Source organism: Gossypium arboreum, chromosome 4 (genome assembly GCF_025698485.1).
Source record: "Gossypium arboreum isolate Shixiya-1 chromosome 4, ASM2569848v2, whole genome shotgun sequence".
Lineage (NCBI taxonomy): Eukaryota > Viridiplantae > Streptophyta > Magnoliopsida > Malvales > Malvaceae > Gossypium > Gossypium arboreum.
The window spans coordinates 113,278,004-113,300,134 of record NC_069073.1 but is presented as its reverse complement, the minus strand read 5'-3'; the positions used below and the strand labels follow the sequence as shown (position 1 = coordinate 113,300,134).

The 22,131-nt window shown below is 35.3% G+C and overlaps 1 non-coding gene across 1 annotated transcript; it reads left to right on the top strand.

Moving 5' to 3' along the window:
* Positions 1-17,911: 17,911 nt before the first annotated feature.
* LOC128291913 (small nucleolar RNA R71) lies at positions 17,912-18,018 on the top strand. The gene has a single exon (XR_008281897.1). It is a non-coding gene; the product is annotated as a small nucleolar RNA R71 (small nucleolar RNA).
* The last annotated feature ends 4,113 nt before the right edge of the window (positions 18,019-22,131 follow it).

Sequence of the window (22,131 nt, the reverse complement as noted above, 5' to 3'; positions counted from 1 at the left end):
GCGGAATCTCCTTTGCTGGGTTTCAAAGTCGATTTTTCTGATCTCTGTTTTGTGCTTCTAATGGGGTTTTTTCTCTGGAAAACTTTTGGCTGATATTCCTCTTGTTTTCTGCTGGTGGTTTTCTCCTTCTATGGTTGGGTTTGTGTTGGTTTGCTTTGTTGGTTTTTTCTTTTCTGTTTGGATTTGATTTGTTAGCTTCTGTAGTGGTTTATTTTTGTCGTTTCTGCTTCTTTTTAGACTTTCTTTACTGTTGTGTCAGTTTTTTTCTACCACTTTATTAATGGAATATCAGCTTTACTTAAAATAAATAAATAAAAAAAGGTTAAGGGCACAAAATTAAAACTCAGGTTTTTTTTTTTATAATTATGCTTTTTTTTTTTAATGTTTTGTGAATATCAAGGCAGAATAGCCCTCGATAAGCATAATCTAAACCTTTGTAAATTATTTTTTAAACAATTTGTGGATTACTTTTGGAGGTAAGTAAATGGTTTATCTTAGATGGAGGTATGAAATTTTGATTTTGTAGATTGGCCGGTAAAACATTTCATGTGATGACTCAATTATTACAATGTTGTTTTAGTTGTGTTAATTTATGTTTCATTTTGTATTTCAACTTTCAGTGGCTATGATTTGAATTTCGATATTCAATTATTGTACACATATACCAGTTTTACATGTTAGTACCGTTTCATTTCGATTGCTAAAAGATTTTGATTTTTTAAAGTTTTATTCACTTATTTAATCTTAAAACCAATTTTATGTATTTCTTCTTGAAATTTAATTTTTATAATAAAATTTAAAAATAAATATATCATTAAGTTTTATTTTCCATGTTAATTAATAATAAGCTATTATACTTTTATAAATATTTAATAGACTTAAAGTTTATATTATAATTTAAACATATTTGTACCATATTATTGAGCATCCACAAAATGGGTGAAAGAAGAAAAAATGTAATAAGTAAAATATATATATATAATTGTGTTTTTAAATGGAAAAATAGATTTCAAATTGCTTGAATAATTCTACGCATATTATTTTACTAGTTATCTATATAATTTGGATTGCATATTAATATACATGTTTAATTATTTATGTTATATAGTAAAATATTTTTATTTTAGGTAATTAAAATAACAATAAATTAATTTAAATTATAATTAAAGTAACAGTACAATATTAAAAATAATTTATTATGTTTAAGAAATATTTTATTATTTATTTTTGTTTAATTTTAACATGTTTAGACACTTGGTGTAGATTATGTTGCAAACAAACTTGTGGTAACGTAGGCAACCATAAAAAGATCACAACTTTGTATTAGTTGACCCTTTTTGATGAAGTTTTTTTTTAGAATATTGACATTGTACACAACAAAAACATATTTCTATTTGTTATTGTAAACAAGGTAAGAAAAAGGTCAACTAGAGAGTCCTAATGCATAAGAAGACTGTGGCGATCAACATAGAAGTCTAAGATAAGGTTCATAATTAGATAATGGGGGATAATATTTGAAGGAGTTCTTATCACGAGAAAGATAAGAAGATCAAACTTATTATCAATTATTTGTTGGTTTTTTATACTTCCACTCGCTAACTAGATGTTTGTAGAAAGAAACTTAGATTAACTCGAATACTCATTTTAGGAACAATTTTTTAGTGATTTGCCATTTTTGCATCACTTAGGTTCAATTTACTATTGCTTCTCCAAAGTGTTTTTGGGCCAAAAAGTATTTTGAGCAAAGGCTAAAATTTTTTACTTCTGCTTTTAGCAAAAAAAGTGATTTTGCAACGTATTTTTTGTCTCAAAAGCACTTTTGAAAAACTGAAAAGCATCTTATTTAGCAATATTTTTATCTCAAAAGTATCTTTTGTCCCAAAAGTACTTAGAAGTAATGCTAAATTGGCCCTTAATTACCTATTGTTTAGTTGGAGAGTAGGTTGAGAGAATTCATTTTATTGTATAATGGTGTGGTAGGTTTTTTTGTGCATTAAGCATAGTAATTTCATCATATTTGATAAATTATATAAATGGTCAAACTGAGTATTCATATAAATATACAAATGTCTTTCATTATCTCTATGCTAAAATGTCCTCAATGATTTTAGATGTAAAGCACATGGTTAAAAAAATTAACTTATTGGTTACTTAAGGTTTAATTAATATTAAGTTACAATACAATGAGTATCTGTATGTCGAAAATAACATATACTAGTAGGTAATCTAAATAGTTCGTAATCTATGGGATCATAAATGAGAAAATGATTCATGTTAGGACATTATGTCATCGGTCCATAAGTCCAAATGGGTAGATAGCTTGTCTTGGCTATCAGAGTTAGATTAACTCCCAAGATAAAAACATATGCGTGGTTGTCTAAACTGGCAATGCATTGGATTGGACCCAAGTTGAAGTAATCATTGATTCTTTTATAAATTAACTCACTTGTGATGTCCATGGTATGATTTACCTAAATCTTGAGTAAGTGAATGACTATGTGTGCATAAATTAACTACTCTGATGTATTGAAAACCTATGTGCCTTACAATAGTAGGTTGGAAGTTGTGATAAGTCATAAAAGTAACATGTTTTTAATCCTATTCTTGATGCGTTTTTCGATGATTTATTATGTAAATTAGTGAATTTGATGCTCCCAATCCTTTAAATTCATGTTTCTATACTTAGGTGAGCATAGGGGAGCGAAAAGAGCGAAAAACAAGCCAAAATCGAGCAAAAAGAGTTGTTTTCAGCATCTACACGGCCTAAGCATTTTCACACGAGCTGACTACATACCCGTGTGAGCCATACAGGCTGGCCACACGCCTATGTGCCAGCCCGTATCGATTTCATACCCTATTTCCCAAGCAAGTAGAAAAACTCAATTTTTAGGCTTTTTGAGTATTCTAAAGTCTATAAATAGCAATTAAAAGAAGACCTAAGAGAACACACAGAGAAGAGCGAATAAAAGACTCGAAGAAAGCCACCAGATTCTACTCAGAAGCGAATCTCCTTCAAGATTGAAGATCTCCATTCAATTTCCTTAGAAGTATTATTAGGTTTCTTTATGTCTTGTTGTTATCCTAACTTTGAGATGGTTTTATTCCAAATTATGAACTAAATTCCCTAGATACCTAGGGAAGATGAAACCTATGATGGATTTTATTATTTGATTTCTGAATTATATGATAAATACTTGATTCTTGTTCTCAATTATGTATGCTTACTTCTTGTTTTAATATTTTTGAGATATTGATTCAAGTTTAATGTGCTTATTTTAGTGGAGCAAAAGTCCCTGTTTAAGAGTAGATCTAGCATAATTGAGTGGAGTTGCATGCAATCCTAGAAATAGAACGACATAAATCTACAGGATTAGAGTCAAATCTAATAGAGGAATCCATAAATGTAGTTAATGCGACCATAGGGGTTTTAATTAGAAAGAGATTTCAATTTATCAACCTAGAGTCAGTTGTTTTTACTCTTGAAAGAGATATTAACATCATTAAGGGATTTCTAAGGATCAAGGCACAAGTGACTAAATTGTCTAATTCAGATTCAAATTAATAAGTGAAGTCTAGATGGATTCTTTCCTAGGTATTGTCTATCTCATTGGTTATCTTCGTTTATTTTCCCAATTCACTCTCTATTGCGTTCTTAGTAATTAGTTTAGTTAATTTTACATTAAAAACAATTCCTTCAATTTATTGACTAAATAATAAAAAAACAGTAATTACTAGTACTTTTAGTCCTTGTGGCCCCTTTAGGGTCCCTAAAATTTCCAAGATATATTCCACTGCGGATCCTTAGGCATCCATGACCTTTCTCGAATATGCTAATAAGCACTTTTAAGGAAAAAAAAACCTTTTGAAGTCCGAGTCCAAATAATCATATCAGAACCAGCAGGCAGGTTGGGTGGTGGGATACCCACAATACGTTTGATAATTATCTTCGAAAACCAAAGACGAAAAAGTTCCAAATTCCAAGAATGCTTTTCATAACGATGTCACTAAGCATACAATCTAAATTCAAATTAACATGGGTCAAAATATGATCAATCAAAGGCCTCACCTCCAAGATCCATAGACCTTTCCAACATCTAACACTTGTTACATTACCCACAGACCAACACAAATATTCTCGGATTAAAGGCCAAGCAATAGCTTTCCAAAGTACAGAGTATTTCACTCATGATATATTATTAGGTAGGGTCTCCTTCATACCGTATTTGGACCGAAGGACTTGAACCCATAAGATATCTTGTTTAGAAATTAAGTTGGATCCCAACTTTATCATGATAAGGTATTTTGGTCTCTTAAGTGTCAATGCCAAGACCTCCACAAATTTGAGGTTGGCACACAAACTCTCATTTAACCAAGGACGCCTTCTAACAACTATCAGATGAACCCCATATAAATTTCCTAACAATGCACTTGATCTCGTCACATATTCCTATAGGAATCAGCATGGAACGCATCAAATAGTTAGGAACATATAGAAGAATTGACTGTGCCAAGGTAGCTCTACCAGCTATAGAAAGTTTCTTGGCATCCTATCTATTAAGTTTACTGCAAATCTTGTCAACAACAAAGCGCAATGTGCTATTCAAAATTCTTTCATGAAAAAGGAGGACCTCAAAAAACATGCTAAGACTATGAACCTTGTGAAAACCAAGAATTTCTCTCAGCTGTAAGCTAATAGTATCATCCATACCTTTGGAAAAATAAATATCAGTCTTTCTAGTATTGATTTGGTGCCTAGAATACCTACAAAACCTCTCTAAAATACCTTTAAGAGACGAAATTTATTGAAACATCAGCATAACCAAAGATAACAAGATCATCAGTAAAGAAGAGATCTGAAAGAGTCGAACCAGATCACGACAATCTAATAGGCTGCCAGCATCCACTCTCAATGGCATGATGGAAGCTATGGCCAAGCCATTCCATACATAGAACAAAGAGGTATGACGAAGCGAACATCCTTGACGAATTTCTCTTGCGAGCCTAAACTTCTGTGTTAAAGCTTCATTCTGTAATACCTGTGTAATGCCCCAAAATTTGTAATTTCGTTATTGTGAAAATATGACACAAATATCTGTCAGTTTTAATGGTTATGTGTTCTGGGAGTGTTTGGGAGGTCCCTAGTTCAAGCATTCGCTTGGACAAATTTTGGTATTTTGAATGAATTAGGCATTACTCTTGTTCAGTAGGCTTTTATTTGATTGTTGGTAAAAATATATCAGAATGGGCTGCTGGTCTGGTGGTTAAGCAGAGTGTTAGTGTGTAGGAGGTTCTATGTTCGAGTCCCTGCGCAAGCAGGGGAATTAATTTTTGTTTGAGACGTATGGCGTAGTGGAGTTCAAATTAAACTGGACTGCTGAGTAGTTGTGTTTTATTGGGTTAATAGGGACTGTTTTTAGGAATTAATTGGGGAGAAGTTATCAAAATAAGATTTTCTTCTTATCAGTTTTTTATTTTCTTTTTTCCCAACAAATTTTCTGACGTTAGACTTTTGTTTCTCTGCCATTTTTTCTCCCTTCTTGTTCACTTTTGGTTTTGGTTCCCCTTTGGCCGAATCTTGTCTCAATCTTTCCCCTCTCTTTTCGTTTTCTTGATTGGTTTATCTCTTGCTCTATAGCCGAAATTTTCTTCTCTTTTCCCTACTCTTTTCGTTTCTGTATTTTTTACGAGTCATCTTTTTGGGTGCAACTTTCGACTTCATTTGTTTCGGTAAGTGGAATTTTCCCCTTTAGTTATCGTATTTCGATTAGGCAATTAACAAAGGGTTCGTTTTACTCTCATTTAGGTGCTGTTCAAAGGTTTTAAGCGGATATTCCAGTGTGCGGAGACGACAAGTTATCGGATTCATCGTGGTAAGTTTTCGAATCATCGTTGATTTAGTTTCTCAAGTTTTATGTTGGGGATATTTGGTTTGATTGAAGAATAAAATGATTAATTAAGGGATATATTGGTCAAATATAGGTTTTTGAAAGCTCAGGTTATTTTACACAGCGAATTGATACCAGGTGTGTACCCAAAACGCAGAAAACGGGATTCGACGAAAAGCCAAAATTGCTTGTTATCGAGAAGTAAGAGAAATAAGAGAAAATGATGCGAAAAATTTTAGAGAAATGAAATAAGGGTGTTATAAACTTGGAAATCAACATTTTGCACTAAAATAGTTTTGGACAACAACAGTAGTCTAAATTTGAAAAATCATCAAAAATAGTGGAAATTGAGTTAGAGATTGAATAAAATATGAAATTAAATTTTATTGAGTCTAGTTTTTCATGGAAGAGGTGCAAGCAATGGAATTGTAAATTATGAGATATAATAAATTTTGTGAGACAAGGTCAGAATAATTTTGGGTTCCCCTGTTTTGAATTTGGAAAGGCATAAAAAATTGTAAAAGAATAATTAGAGGCTTAAATTTATATGTTTAAATCCTTAATGAGTCTATTTTTAATAGAAACAAACGGAAACATTGTCCAAATTTCGTACTAAGAGATAAATATTTTTTAGTAAGGAGAGGTTGAAGCTGTCAAACAGCAGAATAGGGATAAACTTGAAGATTTTAATGTACTTATTTGATAAACTATAAATTAAAAAAAAATTTATGGTAGAAAGGTATTTGAGTCTAGTTTCAAAAACATCAAGTGGATCTTAATTTGGAATTTTGTAGCTCAAGATATAAATAATTTAATGACAATGACTCAAGTAGACAGCTTTGGATAAACATATAAGTAAATAGGGAAAACATATATGAATATTTAGGTAGCATGGGTTACATAAAAAATAAATCACACGGCCAAGGCCAATTTGGGCCGTGTGGGCCATACAGGTGTGTGAGCCTTTTTTTTTGAAAAGTTGTCTAAGGTTGCACGGGTTGCCCAAGTCGACTATGGACCTACTGAAGGGTCGGTAACCCTACTTAGACCCCTATATGAGTGATCTGTCTATCTGATTTCTGTACCGGGTATGAATTATGATATCTAAATGTATGTACTGTAATTGCATAATAGCATGAAATTTTTTGTATGTTGCATTACATCGGGTTAGGTTATTATTATCTGGAAGAAGTGTTTGAAAGGCTATTAAGCCTGTTATCTAGCAGCTCTGCTACAAATTTCTGATTATATGCCGCATTTCAGTACAACATAGTGTGTAGGGATAAGTGTGTTGATTTAATCCCCACATGGTATGTAAGGATGGATAGAGATGGTGTATAGAGGTGATGGTTGCTAAACTAACTAAAAATTCGACTAAGGCAAGCACACCTATCGAACAACAGTATAGTTATGGTGAGACCGAAAATATAGTATACACAAGGACTAAAAGTACTAGTAATTACTATCTTTTTATTATCTAGCCTAAGAATTAAAGGGATGTTTTTAAACTAAGATAAACTATCTAATTAACTAAGAACACGACAAAGATTAAAGTTGGAAAATACTTTTGGAAAACCGATGAAGAAGACAATACCCAAGGAAGAATTCACCTAGACTTCACTTATTACTTTTGAATTAGATGATTTATTCACTTGACTTAATCCGTAGAAATCTCCGATTTATGTTAATATCTCTCTCGAGACTAAAAACAACTGACTCTAGGTTGATTAATTAAAATCTCTTTCTAATTAAAACCCCTATTGTCGCATTAATTCGATCTATGGATTCTTTTATTAGATTTGACTCTAATCCGGCATATTTATGCCATCCTATGTCTAGGATTGTATGCAACTCTGCTTAATTATAGAAGATATACTCTTAAACAGGGACTTTTACTCCACTAAATAAGCACATCAGACTTGAATTAATATCCTGGAATATTAAAACGAGGATTAAAACTCATAACTAAGAATAAGAAAAGTATTTATCATATAATTCAAATAATAATAAGATTTGTCTTAGGTTTCATCCCCATTAGGTATTTAGGGAGTTTAGTTCATAATGATAAGGGAAAACATCTCAAAATTGGGAAAATAATAAAACATAAAAAAACCCAAAGAACTTCTAAGGAAATTGGATGGAGATCTTCAGTCTTGAAGTAGATCCTGTTTTCGAGTTGATTCCGATGGTTGTCTTTGAGTATTTTCCGCTTTCTACCCCTCGTCCCCTTTGATCCTCTTTTAGGGTGTTTATATAGACTTTGGAATGCTTCGAAACCCCAAAAATTAACTTTTTCTGAGTAAAATTAGACTTGGGCTCGACAGGGACACGGTCGTGTGCCACTCCCGTGTGAAGGTGCTCAAGCCGTGTGTAATTATGAGTTGGTTTTTAGTCGATATGACCATGCCACATGGGCGTGTGACCTGCCCGTGTGTCTCACATGGGCGTGTGGTTTACCCGTGTGAAAGTGCTTAGGCCGTGTGAAATACTGAAATAGACTCATTTTGTCTGTTTTTGGCTCGTTTCTTGCTCTTTTCACCTTCTTATGCTCACCTAAGTATAAAACATGATTTGAAAGGATTAGTAACATCAAATTCACTAAATCTTATGATAATTTATCCAAAAATACGCCAAGCATGGGGTAAAAATATGTATATATTATGGTTTATCAAATATCCCCACACTTAAGCATTTGCTTGTCCTCAAGCAAAATCATCAACTCACGATTAAAATTAATTCTTCTTAACTTATAATTCTCATCAATAATGTTTTGAAATAATCTACAAATAATCATACATTGAGAATTCAACTAAAAGAACATCAAATTTTCAAACAATCTAAGTTGAGCATTTTAATTATAAAATCATAGGTATCTCCCCTTATTTGAATAATTACCTTTAATTCCAAATCGACAAGAGTTGACATCCTCACTAAAGATTCACTCAAATCACTCGAAGTGTTTCATTAAAAGTTATTACCATAGGCTTGCATGAAAATCAAATCTCTACCACTATAAATAAGATGATACACAAATCAAAAGGTCTTTAACAGGGTTGTAATGGGGCTTGGGTTAAAGGTATGGATAAAGGCTGAAAAAAGAGGGTTAGAATCGAGATTAATTTAATAAATTACCCAACTTAAAAGAATACAGCTAATTACTGAATTACAAACAGGTGCCAGAATATAAACTTTCTAAAATGAAGTGAGCTTTCCCTCAATAATAATAAATTTAACTTATCCAAGCCTTTTAAAACAATATGTAATTGAGTGAATATGACTATACAATTTTTTTTAAAGAATAAGAACAAGTACGGAAAGTACATAATAAGAAATAATTCAGCAACTAAAATGAACGAAGATAGTTAGGTAACTAAACAAATCAAATCTCGATAAAAAAAAAGGGAGTTAATAAAAAGGGATAAATTCTTAACGAATCAAAAAGGGTTAAGTTGTGGGTTAACATTAAGGGGAAAATCAAGAAACAATGGTTAAGGCTCAAAGGGGTTCACTGAGGGTTTTGAGAATTAAAATTTCTAGGTTATTTCCCTGAATTGAGGTATTATCTTGAAGTTCTAAGTTTACAGGATTGACATCAAATACCTATAATTTTTGTGAGATTTTGAGCCTTTTAGAGCATATATCTTCCTTGCTCACTTATTTTATTAGTTATGAGTGTGTCAACAGTGATTTGCTATTCTAGAACTTGCTTCGATTATGCATATCAAGACCACACCTTTGATTTGATATATTGAAATGATAAAGGCACTTAGGTTTTAACCCATTTACCCCATAAAAAGCCTACCCATAACAATCAATGCACAATTACCTATGTTTTGATCTAAAACATATCAATAAAAATTATAAGTCAATCAAAAATCATTCTAATAGTAATATGAGAAAATCATTTGAGAACAAGATATAATTTAGGGATTTCATAATATCATAACCCTCCCTACACTTAAGATGTACATTGTCCTCAATGTACAAAGATAGATAATAACAATATAAGCATAATATCATAACAGAGGGGAAGAAGCGAAATTGCCCTGAATTTGGATGTAGTCCTTAGAATAGTGGGAACGGATTTGTAGACATTGTGAATGAAATGCATATGGAACTAAGCAGAAGTGAAGGTGATGGTAGAGGTTGGGTTCCACAATCACAGCACCAAGCGAAGAGGTTATCGTGGTGGTCGGTGTCGTAGTGGCTATGGTCGTGGTCGAGCAGGACATGGTAGTCGTGGATTATATGTCCCCATAGGATTGTGTGTGTATTCCTGAGTAGAACCAATCGACTAAACCTTTTGAAACTGCGATATCATCAGTAATTTAGGGAGTTATATCGATGGTGTTGTTATGGTTACCTATAAAGAAACAACCATAAAATAAAGGGATTTAAAATATACTAATCAAAGTCTTTTTTTTAACATGAAAAATGGAAATGGAAATAAAAATAAAAATAAAAAGAAAAGGAAAAGAAAAATAAAGTGAAAATAGATGGACTCAAAAGCCCTTATCGGCAGCTGAAGCATGAGATGGTGTGCTGAAGGCGAAATGTGAAAATGCTGACAAATCTGCTGCAGAATCGCCTCTATGTTGTCGTATCGCCAAGTGAAATATTGCTCAAATCGATTCAGGTGGTCAAAAATTTCTGACAATGAAGCAGCCGTATGAACTGGTCTGTAACTCGGTGGTGGTGGAGAATGTGGGTCCTCATGAAATGAAGGGATATCGTCAGGAATATCCTCGGGGTCATCCTCATCGGTGGCTCGTGCTAGTCAGTATTGAGGAGGGTCGAACCCACGACGATGCTCTATCATCCTCATATGAAGAATACTTGAGATGCCTTGTGGGGACATCTGACCAATGAATGTGAGTGATGAAGATTGTCTCAATGTGTTCAATAGCCCGAAGTGTCGAGCTAGACGAGTCACGTAAGGGCCGATGCTGATGACTCCCTCTCGGTGGCGTTCGATCTGATGGCGAAAGGCGAGGGTGATGAAGTATGCGAGATAAAAAATATGCCATTGCTTCATGCTCCACAAGAAGTATGTGTCGTGAGTGTTAACGAGCTAGTGCTTTCTCATCGCCCTGTTAAGGTGTAGGCTAAAAGGGCGTAGAGGTAGCGTAGTGCTGGAGATAGAGCCGATGCTTTAGAGCGGCTGGGGTCATAGATGCCTGTATTAGGAATGAGGGCTACCCAACATGAGGAAGATGCGTAGTGAATGTGACGGTGGAGATGGGGAAAGTTGTCGGCCTCCATAAATTAGTCTGTATAAAGCCCCAAAGTAACTCTGAATTCTGGGACACTCAATTGCCACACTAGACCACCGAGACGGAATTGGACTATGCCTGGGTTGTCATACTCTGCCATAATCGTCTGCAGCTGAAAGGTCGAACAAAGTTCCAAAGAGAACTCCAGATATGTTGACTCAATAATGTCGAAGAACCGGTCCCAATGGGTGGTAGCGAGGAAGGCCCAAACTGAGTCAGCCAGATGGACTTGTTCTAATGTAGTCCAGTTGATGCATCGACCCATGCCAAGGGGTCGGGCACGTATAATTTGAAATAACTCCTCATGAGGTCTTGGTGGAAATTGGAGGAAATGATGGCGTATCTCAGTGGTCGCAGTTGAGGATGTCGCTCCCTTCTATTTTTTAGAAGCAGGGACTGCGGTTTGGTCTTTTCGCGTGGATTTGTTATCGTGTCCCTGAGATAATGCAATAAAAATATGAGGAATGAGAATCTACTAAGTCAGAAAATTCCAAATAATGAATCATAATAATATGAAGATAGTGGGCCTAGCAGGGAATAAAATATGTGCATAAATAAGAATTATTGGCTTAAAAATCTAAATAGAGAAATTAAATATCCTAACTAAAGTAATCCTAGAGGGAACAATGAACTATATTGCAATAAAGAGTTGTATGTAAGAAAACTCTAAAACGAAGTTCAATGTATAGATATGTAAAATTCAAATGGTAAACTCACTATCAAATAAAAGTTCCAGTAATCATAATATGGCATAAATGAATGATAAAAAACAAATAATGGGAAATATTCTATATTACAAAATATCAAGTAATGGTTTAAGATAGCAATCAAAAAACTAAATATGTAAATAAATAACTAAATATGATAAGGAAAAAACCAATGGGGAAGGGAAAGAACCGATGGAGAAGTGAACTGATAGAGGTCGGCTGATGTTGGGGTGTGGGGCTGAGCTTTGTGTGAGGGAAAAAGAAAAAGAGGGGGTTATGGGGCGTAAGGCTGAGCAAGGATGGAAAAAAGAGAAGAGAAGAAAAGAGGGAAGCAAGGAAAGGAGAGTAGGGTGTTGGTCGCCGGCGGCTCGTCGGAAAATGGTGGCCGGAGTGGAGAAAATGAATAGTGAAAGGGTTGATGAATAATGATAGGTGAATAGTGGGTTTTAAATAGGAAAGGGGGTGATTTTAGGCTTAGGGATTTGAAAAAAAAATGGGGCTACAGTCGTGCAGGCCCTGTTTTGGACCACACCGCCGTAGCCCATGCCCTTGTGGTCTGCTCTTAGCCTGTGTTTTTCGTGAAATTTTAAGTCACTATCGCACATGGCCTTTTAGACACGCCCGTGTCCTGAGGCTGTGTGGAGCTCACGGCCGTCTCGCATGGTCGTGTGCTTTTTCATTCGCTTCTCCCACGCATGTGTTAGGTCCAGCACGCCTGTGTCTTGATTTGTGCTTATGGTCTAATGATTTTAGTCAGTGTCGCATACGGCCTGTGCCCGTATGTCCAGGCCGTGTGTCCCATACGGCCGAATTACCCAGTCATGTACTGATACGTTCGCTTCTCCCACGCCCATGTTAGGTCCAACACGTCTGTGTCTTGTAATCAGGATTGCACATGGCTTTTGGGCACGGCCATGGCATCATGCCGTGTTGCATTCGACTTGTTAGAAGTTTTAGTGTTTGTGCAAGTTCCCACACGGCCTTAGGCGCATGACCGTGTGCCTTACACGGCCACCTCGCATGGCCATGGTGATTTAGCACATGTCGTGCCTATGCTAATTTTTGGGGAATTAAAGTGCAGTTTCAACACGGTCTGGGACACGCCCGTGTCCCTTAGCCATGTGGTACACATGGCCGTATCGCACGGCCGTGGCTATTTATCGCAGCCCGTGTGTCATCCTGTCTTAGGAAAAATATTTGTTCTGTTTTAACACAGCCATGGACACGCCCGTATGTCTGGCCGCGTTCGTCCAAAATACCTGTAGTTAAATTATGACAAATGAAAAAATTAGATTTATTTAGTGGAGTTAGTGCTCGGGTTACCTCTCGAGGAGCGTTTGTTTAAAGTCTAAGCTCGACTTTTACCTTGTAAGCTTATTTAGGCAGGTTCGCGGAGCTGTAGCTTATTTAGGCTTATTTAAAATCCTCACTGTTATAAAGTTTAAGATGATGTCCATTTACCTTGAAAGTGCCGTAGGTTGGATGACTTACCTCTACTGTGCCATATGGAAAAATGGTTTGGACTACGAATAGACCTGACTATCGTGATTTTAACTTCTCAGGAAACAATTTGAGCTTTAAGTTGTATAGTAGGACAAGATCTTCAGCTTCAAATTGCTTGTGTTGTCTTAAACGAGTATCTAGTGGCACTTCGTGGCTTCCTTGTATAACCATGAGTTCTCATATGCATTAGCTTGCCATTCATCTAACTCGTTTAGCTGCATCAATCTCTTTTCATCTACGAGTTTTGGGTTAAAGTTTAGGAATTTTATAGTCTAAAATGCTTTATGTTGTAGTTCAAATGGTAAATGAAAACTTTTCCCATAAACAAATTTGTAAGGAGATGTTCCTATGGGGATCTTATAAGCAGTTTTATAGGCTCATAAAGCATCATCTACTTTTACTGCCCAATCCTTCCTATTTGACTCTACAGTTTTTTCTAAGATACGTTTAAGCTCTCTATTTGTGACTTCAACTTGTCCACTAGTTTGAGGATGGTAAGGGGTAGCTGTTCTGTGGTAAACTCCATATTTCTTAAGGGTTTTATCAAATTGAGCATTACAGAAATGAGTGCCCCTATCACTGATAATTGCTCTAGGTGTTCCAAATTGAGAGAAGAGTTTCTTAAGGAACCTCACCACCATTCTAGCATCATTAGTAGGCAAAGCTTGGGCTTCCACCCATTTGGACATATAATCAACCGTTACTAAGATGTATTTATTCCCGAATGAGCTAGGGAATAGACCCATGAAATCAATAGCCCATATATCAAATATTTCGCATGAAAGCACGTACATTTGAGGCATTTCGTCATGTTTAGAGATATTACTTGTTTATTGGCATTTATTACAAGAAGTAACATACCTGTTGGCTTCTTTGAATAGTGTGAGCCAATAAAAACCTAATTTGAGCATTTTATGTGCGGCCCTAGTTCCACTGTAATGTCCTCTAGTCGGTCCTGAGTGGTAATGTTCCAAGATCTTAATTGCTTTTGACTTCGTGACGCATCTTCTAATTACTTGATCTGTACATATGCAAAAAAGAAAAGGATCTTCCCAAAAATAGTTTTTCACATAAGTGAAGAATCGTTTCTTTGCTGATGTGTCAACCCTTTTGGTGTAATGTTAGTAGCTAAATAATTCGCAATGTCTGCAAACCAAGGTTCCTCAGAGTCAAATATAGCAAAGAGTTGTTCTTCAGGGAATGAGTTATTTATCTCATATTCATCAAGCTCCTTGAGATGTGGGTTTTCTAATCTGGATAGATGATCTGCTGCAAGATTTTCTGCTCCCTTCTTATCTTGAATTTCTAAATCAAATTCCTGCAACAATAAAATCCATCTTATTAGTCGAGGTTTTGCATCTGTTTTAGTAGGGAGGTAACGAAGTGCTCAATGGTCAGTATAAACGACATCTTTAGATAATATTAAATATGGTCTAAATTTATCAAATGCAAAAACCACAGCCAGTAATTCTTTCTCAATCGTCGTATAATTTTCTTGTGCGGCTGTCAATGTCTTACTAGCATAATAAATCAGTTGAAAATGCTTGTCTTTTCGCTGTCCAAGAACCGCACATACTACAAAATCACTCGCACCACACATTAGTTTAAATGGTAAATTCCAATCAGATGCTACTATAATTGGAGCATTAATTAATTTATCCTTAAGAGTATTAAATGCTTCTAAACATTCCTGCCTGAAATTGAAAGGCACATCTTTTTCTAGTAAATTCGTTAAAGGCTTAGTTGTTTTAGAAAAATCTTTAATAAATCTTCTATAAAATCCAGCATGACCTAAAAGGCTTCGAATAGCCTTAACTGAATTAGGGGGAGGTAATTTATCAATAGTTTCAACTTTTGCTTTGTCAACCTTGATCCTCCTGCTAGAAATTTTGTGACCTAACATAATCCCTTCACGAACTATGAAGTGACATTTTTCCCAATTTAGTACAAGGTTCGTTTCCTCACATCTCATTAGAACTCGTTTTAAATTTTTAAGGCAAAGATGGAAAGAGTTACCGAATACCGAGAAGTCATCCATAAACACCTCCATAATATCTTCTACGAGTTCATCAAAAACGGCCAACATGCATTGCTGAAAAGTAGCAGGGGCATTACATAATCCAAAAGGCATTCGTTGATAAGCAAACAAACCGTATGGATATGTAAATGTCGTTTTCTCTTAGTCTTCAGGAGCTATTGGGATTTGAAAATAACCCGAGAGTCCATCTAGGAAGCAATAATACATATACTCAGATAATCTTTCCAACATTTGATCAATGAATGGTAAGGGGAAGTGATTCTTTCTTATGACATCGTTCAATTTCCTATAGTCAATGCAAACTCTCCACCCCGTGACTGTTCATGTTGGGAGCAATTCGTTCTTCTCATTAGCCACAATAGTCATGCCTCCTTTCTTATGGACAACCTGCACAGGACTCACTTAAGAACTGTTAGAAATAGGATAAATAATTCCAGCATCTAAAAGTTTAATTACCTCAGCTTTTACGACTTCTTTCATATTAGGATTTAGTCGTCTTTGAGCTTGCACGCAAGGTTTATATTCATCTTCCATTAAAATTTTATTTATGCAGAAAGAAGGACTGATCCCTCTTATGTCAGAAATCTTCCAAGTTATACCTCTTTTATGCTCCTTCAATACTTGAAGTAATTCGTCCTTCTCGGTTGGCTGTAAATCTGAAGCAATGATCACTGGTAATGTGGAATTATTTTCGAGAAACGCATATTCTAGGTGATTTGGTAGTTACTTCAATTCCAATTTAGGAGGTTCTTCAACAGATGGTTTTAATTTTAATTTATTGTTTACCTCAATGCCCTCATAACTCTTCTATCTCAGTGAAAGCTCATTAAAATTTAGTTCAGCTTTTATCTCACTTATCGCATAATCATCTTCATTTACCTCCTCTCCTTGGGCAAGACACAATTCTAACGTGTCTTTATGTATGATTTCCTATAAAGAATCTTGAGTAGCATGATCAATAGAATCAATAAAATAACATGAGTCATCTTGTTCTCTAGAAAATCTCATGGCATCATAAATTTTAAACATAATCTCTTCGTCACCTTCCCTAAGCACAAGTTTACCATCACCCACATCAATAACAGCACTAGTAGTGACTAAAAATGGGCGACCTAAAATTAAAGGCACCTCAACATCCTCATCCATGTCAAGCATAACAAAATCAATAGGGAATATGAATTTATCTACTTTTATGAGTACATCTTCAATAATCCCCCTGAGATATTTAACAGATCTACCAGCTTGTTGAATACTCATCCTAGTAGGTTTTGGCTCCCAATGGTCAAGTTGTTTGAACATTTTGTAAGGCATTAAATTAATGCTAGCGCCTAAATCAGCTAGTGCCTTCTCAACATTTAAACTACCAATTAAGCAGAGAATAGTAAAACTTCCTAGATCTTTCAGTTTGATTGACAGTTTATTTTGGAGTATGGCTGAGCATTCCTCTTTGAGTTCTACTGTAGACAACTCTTCAAACTTTCTCTTATTTGTTAGAAGCTCCTTCAAAAATTTTGCATATGTAGGCATCTGCGAGATAGCTTCAACAAAAGGTAAGTTAATATGCAGCTGTTTAAAAAGTCCAAGAAATTTATCGAATTGTGCATCCATGCGGTCTTTTTTCAACTTTGCTGGATACAGGATTAGTGGTTTATATTCTCTCAGCATCAGTTTTGCATTGTTCTCAGGTTTTACCTCCGCATCTTTGTTTCTGTCAGCTTCTTGTGGTAGCTTCTTTTTAGATTCAACTAACACTTTCCACTCCTTAGTGTAACTGCTTTCACATGCTCTTTTGGATTGGGTTCGGTGTTGCTAGGTAGAGTCCCTGGTGGTCTCTCTGAAATCATCTTAGCCAGTTGTCCTATTTGATTCTCGAGCCCTTGAATTCACACTTGTTGATTTTTAAGTGCAGTTTCAGTATTCTGAAAATAGGTTTCCACTACTGAAATAAACTTTGTAATCATCTCCTCAAGGTTCGACTTTTTCTCTTGCTGGTAAGGTTGTTGGAAGCTTAAAGGGGGTGGTGGTCTCTGATTCCCTTGGCCTCCCCATGAGAAATTTGGGTGGTTCCTCCAACCTGCATTATAAGTGTTACTGTAAGGATTATTTTAAGGTCAATGATTATTACCCATATAATTCATTTGCTTGTTCTCCATGTTGGGGCCGTAGGGTGGGTATTCTGAATTGCTTATTCCACCTCCACTTGCATCGCACTGCATTACTGGATGTACCTGTGTAGAACCAAACAAACCATTAATCTTTTTATTCAAGAGTTCTACCTTATTTGAAAGCATAGTAACCGAGTCGATGTTAAAAACACCGGCTGCTTTTGTCAGCTTTGTCCCCATAACTTGCCACTGATAATTTTTTAGTGACATCTCTTCTATGAACTCATAAGCCTCTTCGGGTGTCTTATTGTTGATGGTTCCGCCAGCAGCTACATCGATCATTTGTCTAGTTGAGGGATTCAAACTGTTGTGGAAAGTTTGAACCTTTAGCCAAAGAGGTAACCCATGGTGAGGACACCTTCTCAATAAGTCTTTGTATCTCTTTCATACATCATAAAGTGTTTCTAAATCCATCTGCACAAAAGAAAAGATATCATTCTTCAATTTATCCGTTTTAGCCGACGGGAAATATTTAAGTAAAAATTTTTCGGTCATTTATTCCCGAGTAGTGATTGACCCTCGTGGTAACGAGTTGAACCACTATTTAGCCTTATTCCTTAATGAAAAGGGAAATAACCGAAGCCGAATGGCATCATCAGAAATGCCATTTATTTTGAAAGTATCATTGAACTCTAGGAAGTTGGTCAAATGAGTATTTGAGTCTTCATCCTGCAAACCATCAAACTGAACAAATTGTTGAATCATTTGTACAATGTTAGGTTTCAATTCAAAATTATTTGCAGCAATTTTAGGTCTAACAATACTCGATTCAGCCCCCGTTAAATTAAGCTTAGCATAGTCGTACATAGTACGAGGAGCAGGATTCTGATTCACTAGATTTGCGGCAACCACAGGAGGCAGCGGATTATTTTGATTTTCAGCCATCTCCTCGGTATTAGTGGTGTCGTCCTCATGCTCTTTCTCTATATATCGTAAACTTTGCCTTATTTCTCTGCGATTTCTACGAGCTGTGCTTTCAATTTTGCTGTCAAAAAGTAGAGGTCCTGACGGGTTTTTTCTAGTCATAAACTATAAAAACTTGCCAGAAGTAAATAAAAGAAAAGTTAGTAATTAAAATAAAAACAAAATTAAATTGCAATAAAAATAAAAATGGTTAAAGTAATAAAAATTAAGTATTCCTAATATCTTAGTCCCCGGCAACGACGCCAAAAACTTGATGGTCGCTAAACTAACTAAAAATTCGACTAAGGTAAGCGCACCTATCGAACAGCAGTATAGTTATGGTGAGACCAGAAATATCGTATCCACAAGGACTAAAAGTACTAGTAATTACTTCTTTTTTTATTATCTAGCCTAAGAATTAAATGGATGTTTTTAAACTAAGATAAACTATCTAATTAACTAAGAATATGACAAAGATTAAAGTTAGAAAATACTTTTGGAAAACCGATGAAGAAGACAATACCCAAGGGAGAATTCACCTAGACTTCACTTATTACTTTTGAATTAGACGATTTATTCACTTGACCTAATCCGTAGAAATCCCTAATTTATGTTACTATCTCTCTCGAGACTAAAAACAACTGACTCTAGGTTGATTAATTGAAATCTCTTTCTAATTAAAAACCTTATTGTCGCATTAATTCGATCTATGGATTCCTTTATTAGATTTGACTCTAATCCGGCAGATTTATGTCGTCCTATGTCTAGGATTGCATGCAACTCCGCTTAATTATAGAAGATCTACTCTTAAACAGAGACTTTTGCTCCACTGAATAAGCACATTAGACTTGAATTAATATCATAGAATATTAAAACAAGGATTAAAACTAATAACTAAGAATAAGAAAAGTATTTATCATATAATTTAAATAATAATAAGATCTGTCTTAGGTTTCATCCCCCTTAGGTATTTAGGAAGTTTAGTTCATAATGATAAGGGAAAACATCTCAAAATTGGGAAAACAATAAAACATAAAGAAACCCAAAGAACTTCTAAGGAAATTGAATAGAGATCTTCAGTCTTGAAGTAGATCCTGTTTCTGAGTTGATTCTGATGGCTGTTTTTCGAGTATTCTCTACTTTCTACCCTCCGTCCCCTTTGATCCTCTTTTAGGGTGTTTATATAGACTTTGGAATGCTTTGAAACCCTAAAAATTAGCTTTTTTTTAGTAGAATTAGACTTGGGCTCGACAGGGACACGACCGTGTGCCACTCCCGTATGCCACTCCCGTGTGAAGGTGCTCAAGCCGTGTGTAATTCTGAGTTGGTTTTTAGTCGACACGACCATGCCACACGGGCATGTGGTTTACCCGTGTGAAAGTGCCTAGGCCGTGTGAAATACTAAGATATGTTCATTTTGTATGTTTTTGGCCCATTTCTTGCTCTTTTCACCTTCTTATGCTCACCTAAGTATAAAACATGATTTTAAAGGATTAGTAGCATCAAATTCACTAAATCTTATGATAATTCATCCAAAAATATGCCAAGCATGGGGTAAAAATATGTATATATTATGGTTTATCAAGAGGCTAGTGGGTAAGATTCTAATTTTCTGCTATTGCATATTGTATCTGAGATGGGCCAAGGCTCTAAATTATATCTGAGATTGTATCCGAATGGGCCAAGGCCTAAACTAAATCTGTAACGGGCCAGACTGTAATTGATTATTTTCTAATGTGTATCTGTATATATGTTTTCTGTAGGGATTACACACTGAGTTTGCAAAAATTCACCCATTTTTCTATTTAATCTGTATAGGTAATCCCCAGACTTAGGCGGATCGGTGCAGCGGAGGGCTTAACGGTGACCACCACTACTAAATTACTTTATTACAGCTTTGATTTTATATTATCTTTGGGTATTTATTATTGTAATGTTGGGACTTTGGACTGTTTGGTTTAAATTGGGATTTTATACTGTTTTTATGGATTTTTAAACTGCAACACAACAAAACACGGTTTTTTCTAAAAACTAAGATTTTTGGTTTCGTAAAATAATTGGTTTCAAAAGCTTCTGCTTAAAAGACATGTTTTAAGGCAAATCAACTAGATCACATTTTTCTGAATTAAATAAAAACTAATTACCTAGAACAGTTTTAACTTGTCAATCTCGATTTCAAACCCCATTCTATGTGACATCGCTAGATTCGGCCATAACGTCTAGGTCAGGTTTGGGGTGTTACAACCTGTACAGTGGAACACGTAATAACAGACATTATAACATTAATAAGCATATCGAGGATACCTGCTGCGTGAAGGGAAGCCCCAATGAACTCACACTATACTCTATCGTAGGCTTTTTCTAGATCAATTTTGACCTCCATCTAATTCCTATTCCTATGTTTGCTTCTCATTGAGTGGATGACCTCCTAGGCAATCAGGATATTATCTGTAATATTACGACCTGCAATGAAACATGCCAGTTCCTACCCAATGATCTTAGGAAAAACCAATTTAAAACGATTAGCAATAACTTTCATCACCAATTTATACATCACTGAGCACAAACTAATCGAACAAAATTAGAAAAAAGTTCTCAGGATTAGGAACTTTAATAATAATGACTAGCAGAGTGTTGTTCAACTCAGGCTCAATACTCTTACCAGGAAAATCCACTTTAATCCACTCAAAAATCCCAGAACCAATTAAATCCCACTGAATCTAGAAGAAAATTGCCTAAAAACCATCATTTCCTGGTACCTTCAACGGGGCCATATAAAAAAGGGCAGTTTTGATCTCATCACTAGACACATTTTTTCCTAGAAATTGAATATCAAAATTATCAATGTTAGAGAAAGAGCTAGGAGGTAAAGTGCTGATGGGGTCAGGTTGCTCACCATATCACTTCTGGAAGAAATTGATAGCTTCGAGTTGAAGGGCTTCATCATCATAAATCCATGAACCATTCTTCCTTTTTAAAGCTGTGGTACGATTTTGCTTCCTTCTTTGTAGACTGCGGCAATAAAAAAAATTTAATATTGCGATCCCCTAGATTTAACCACTGACATATAGATTTTTGCTTACAGAGAAGCTCCTCATGATGAAGAACACTATCCAATTCTTCACGAGTTTCCATATCCATCTGAAGGAGTGCATTAGAATCAAATCTCTCCATCATCCTTTGAATCCTTGAAAGCTTGTTTATCAGGTGATTTTTACGAGTACCTAAATGCCCTATAAACGGTACGATTCCACTTCTTAAGGTTAGTGAAAAGATTAGAAAGGGAATCATCCAGATTACCATTAAAATCCCATTGTTCCTTAACATAGTCATGAAATTTCGGATACTCTAGCCAACTAGCAAGAAATCTCGAATGCTCCAGCCAACCAACAAGAAATCCAAAAGGCCTCTAATTGGGAATCCTAAGTCCTGGTTTCACAGAAAGCAAAACTGGTCTGTGATCAGATTTAAGCATTGAAAGATGAGTGACTAAAGTGTCTGAAAACTCATTAAGCCAGACATCATTACTGATAGCTTTGTCTAACCTCTCAAAAATCCCCTATTTACACCTAGTATAAGATGTGCCTTGAAACCCTAAATTGTGTAAAGCTGTAGAATTCATAAAGCTCCCGAAAAAAGGACACCTTATATCTCGGA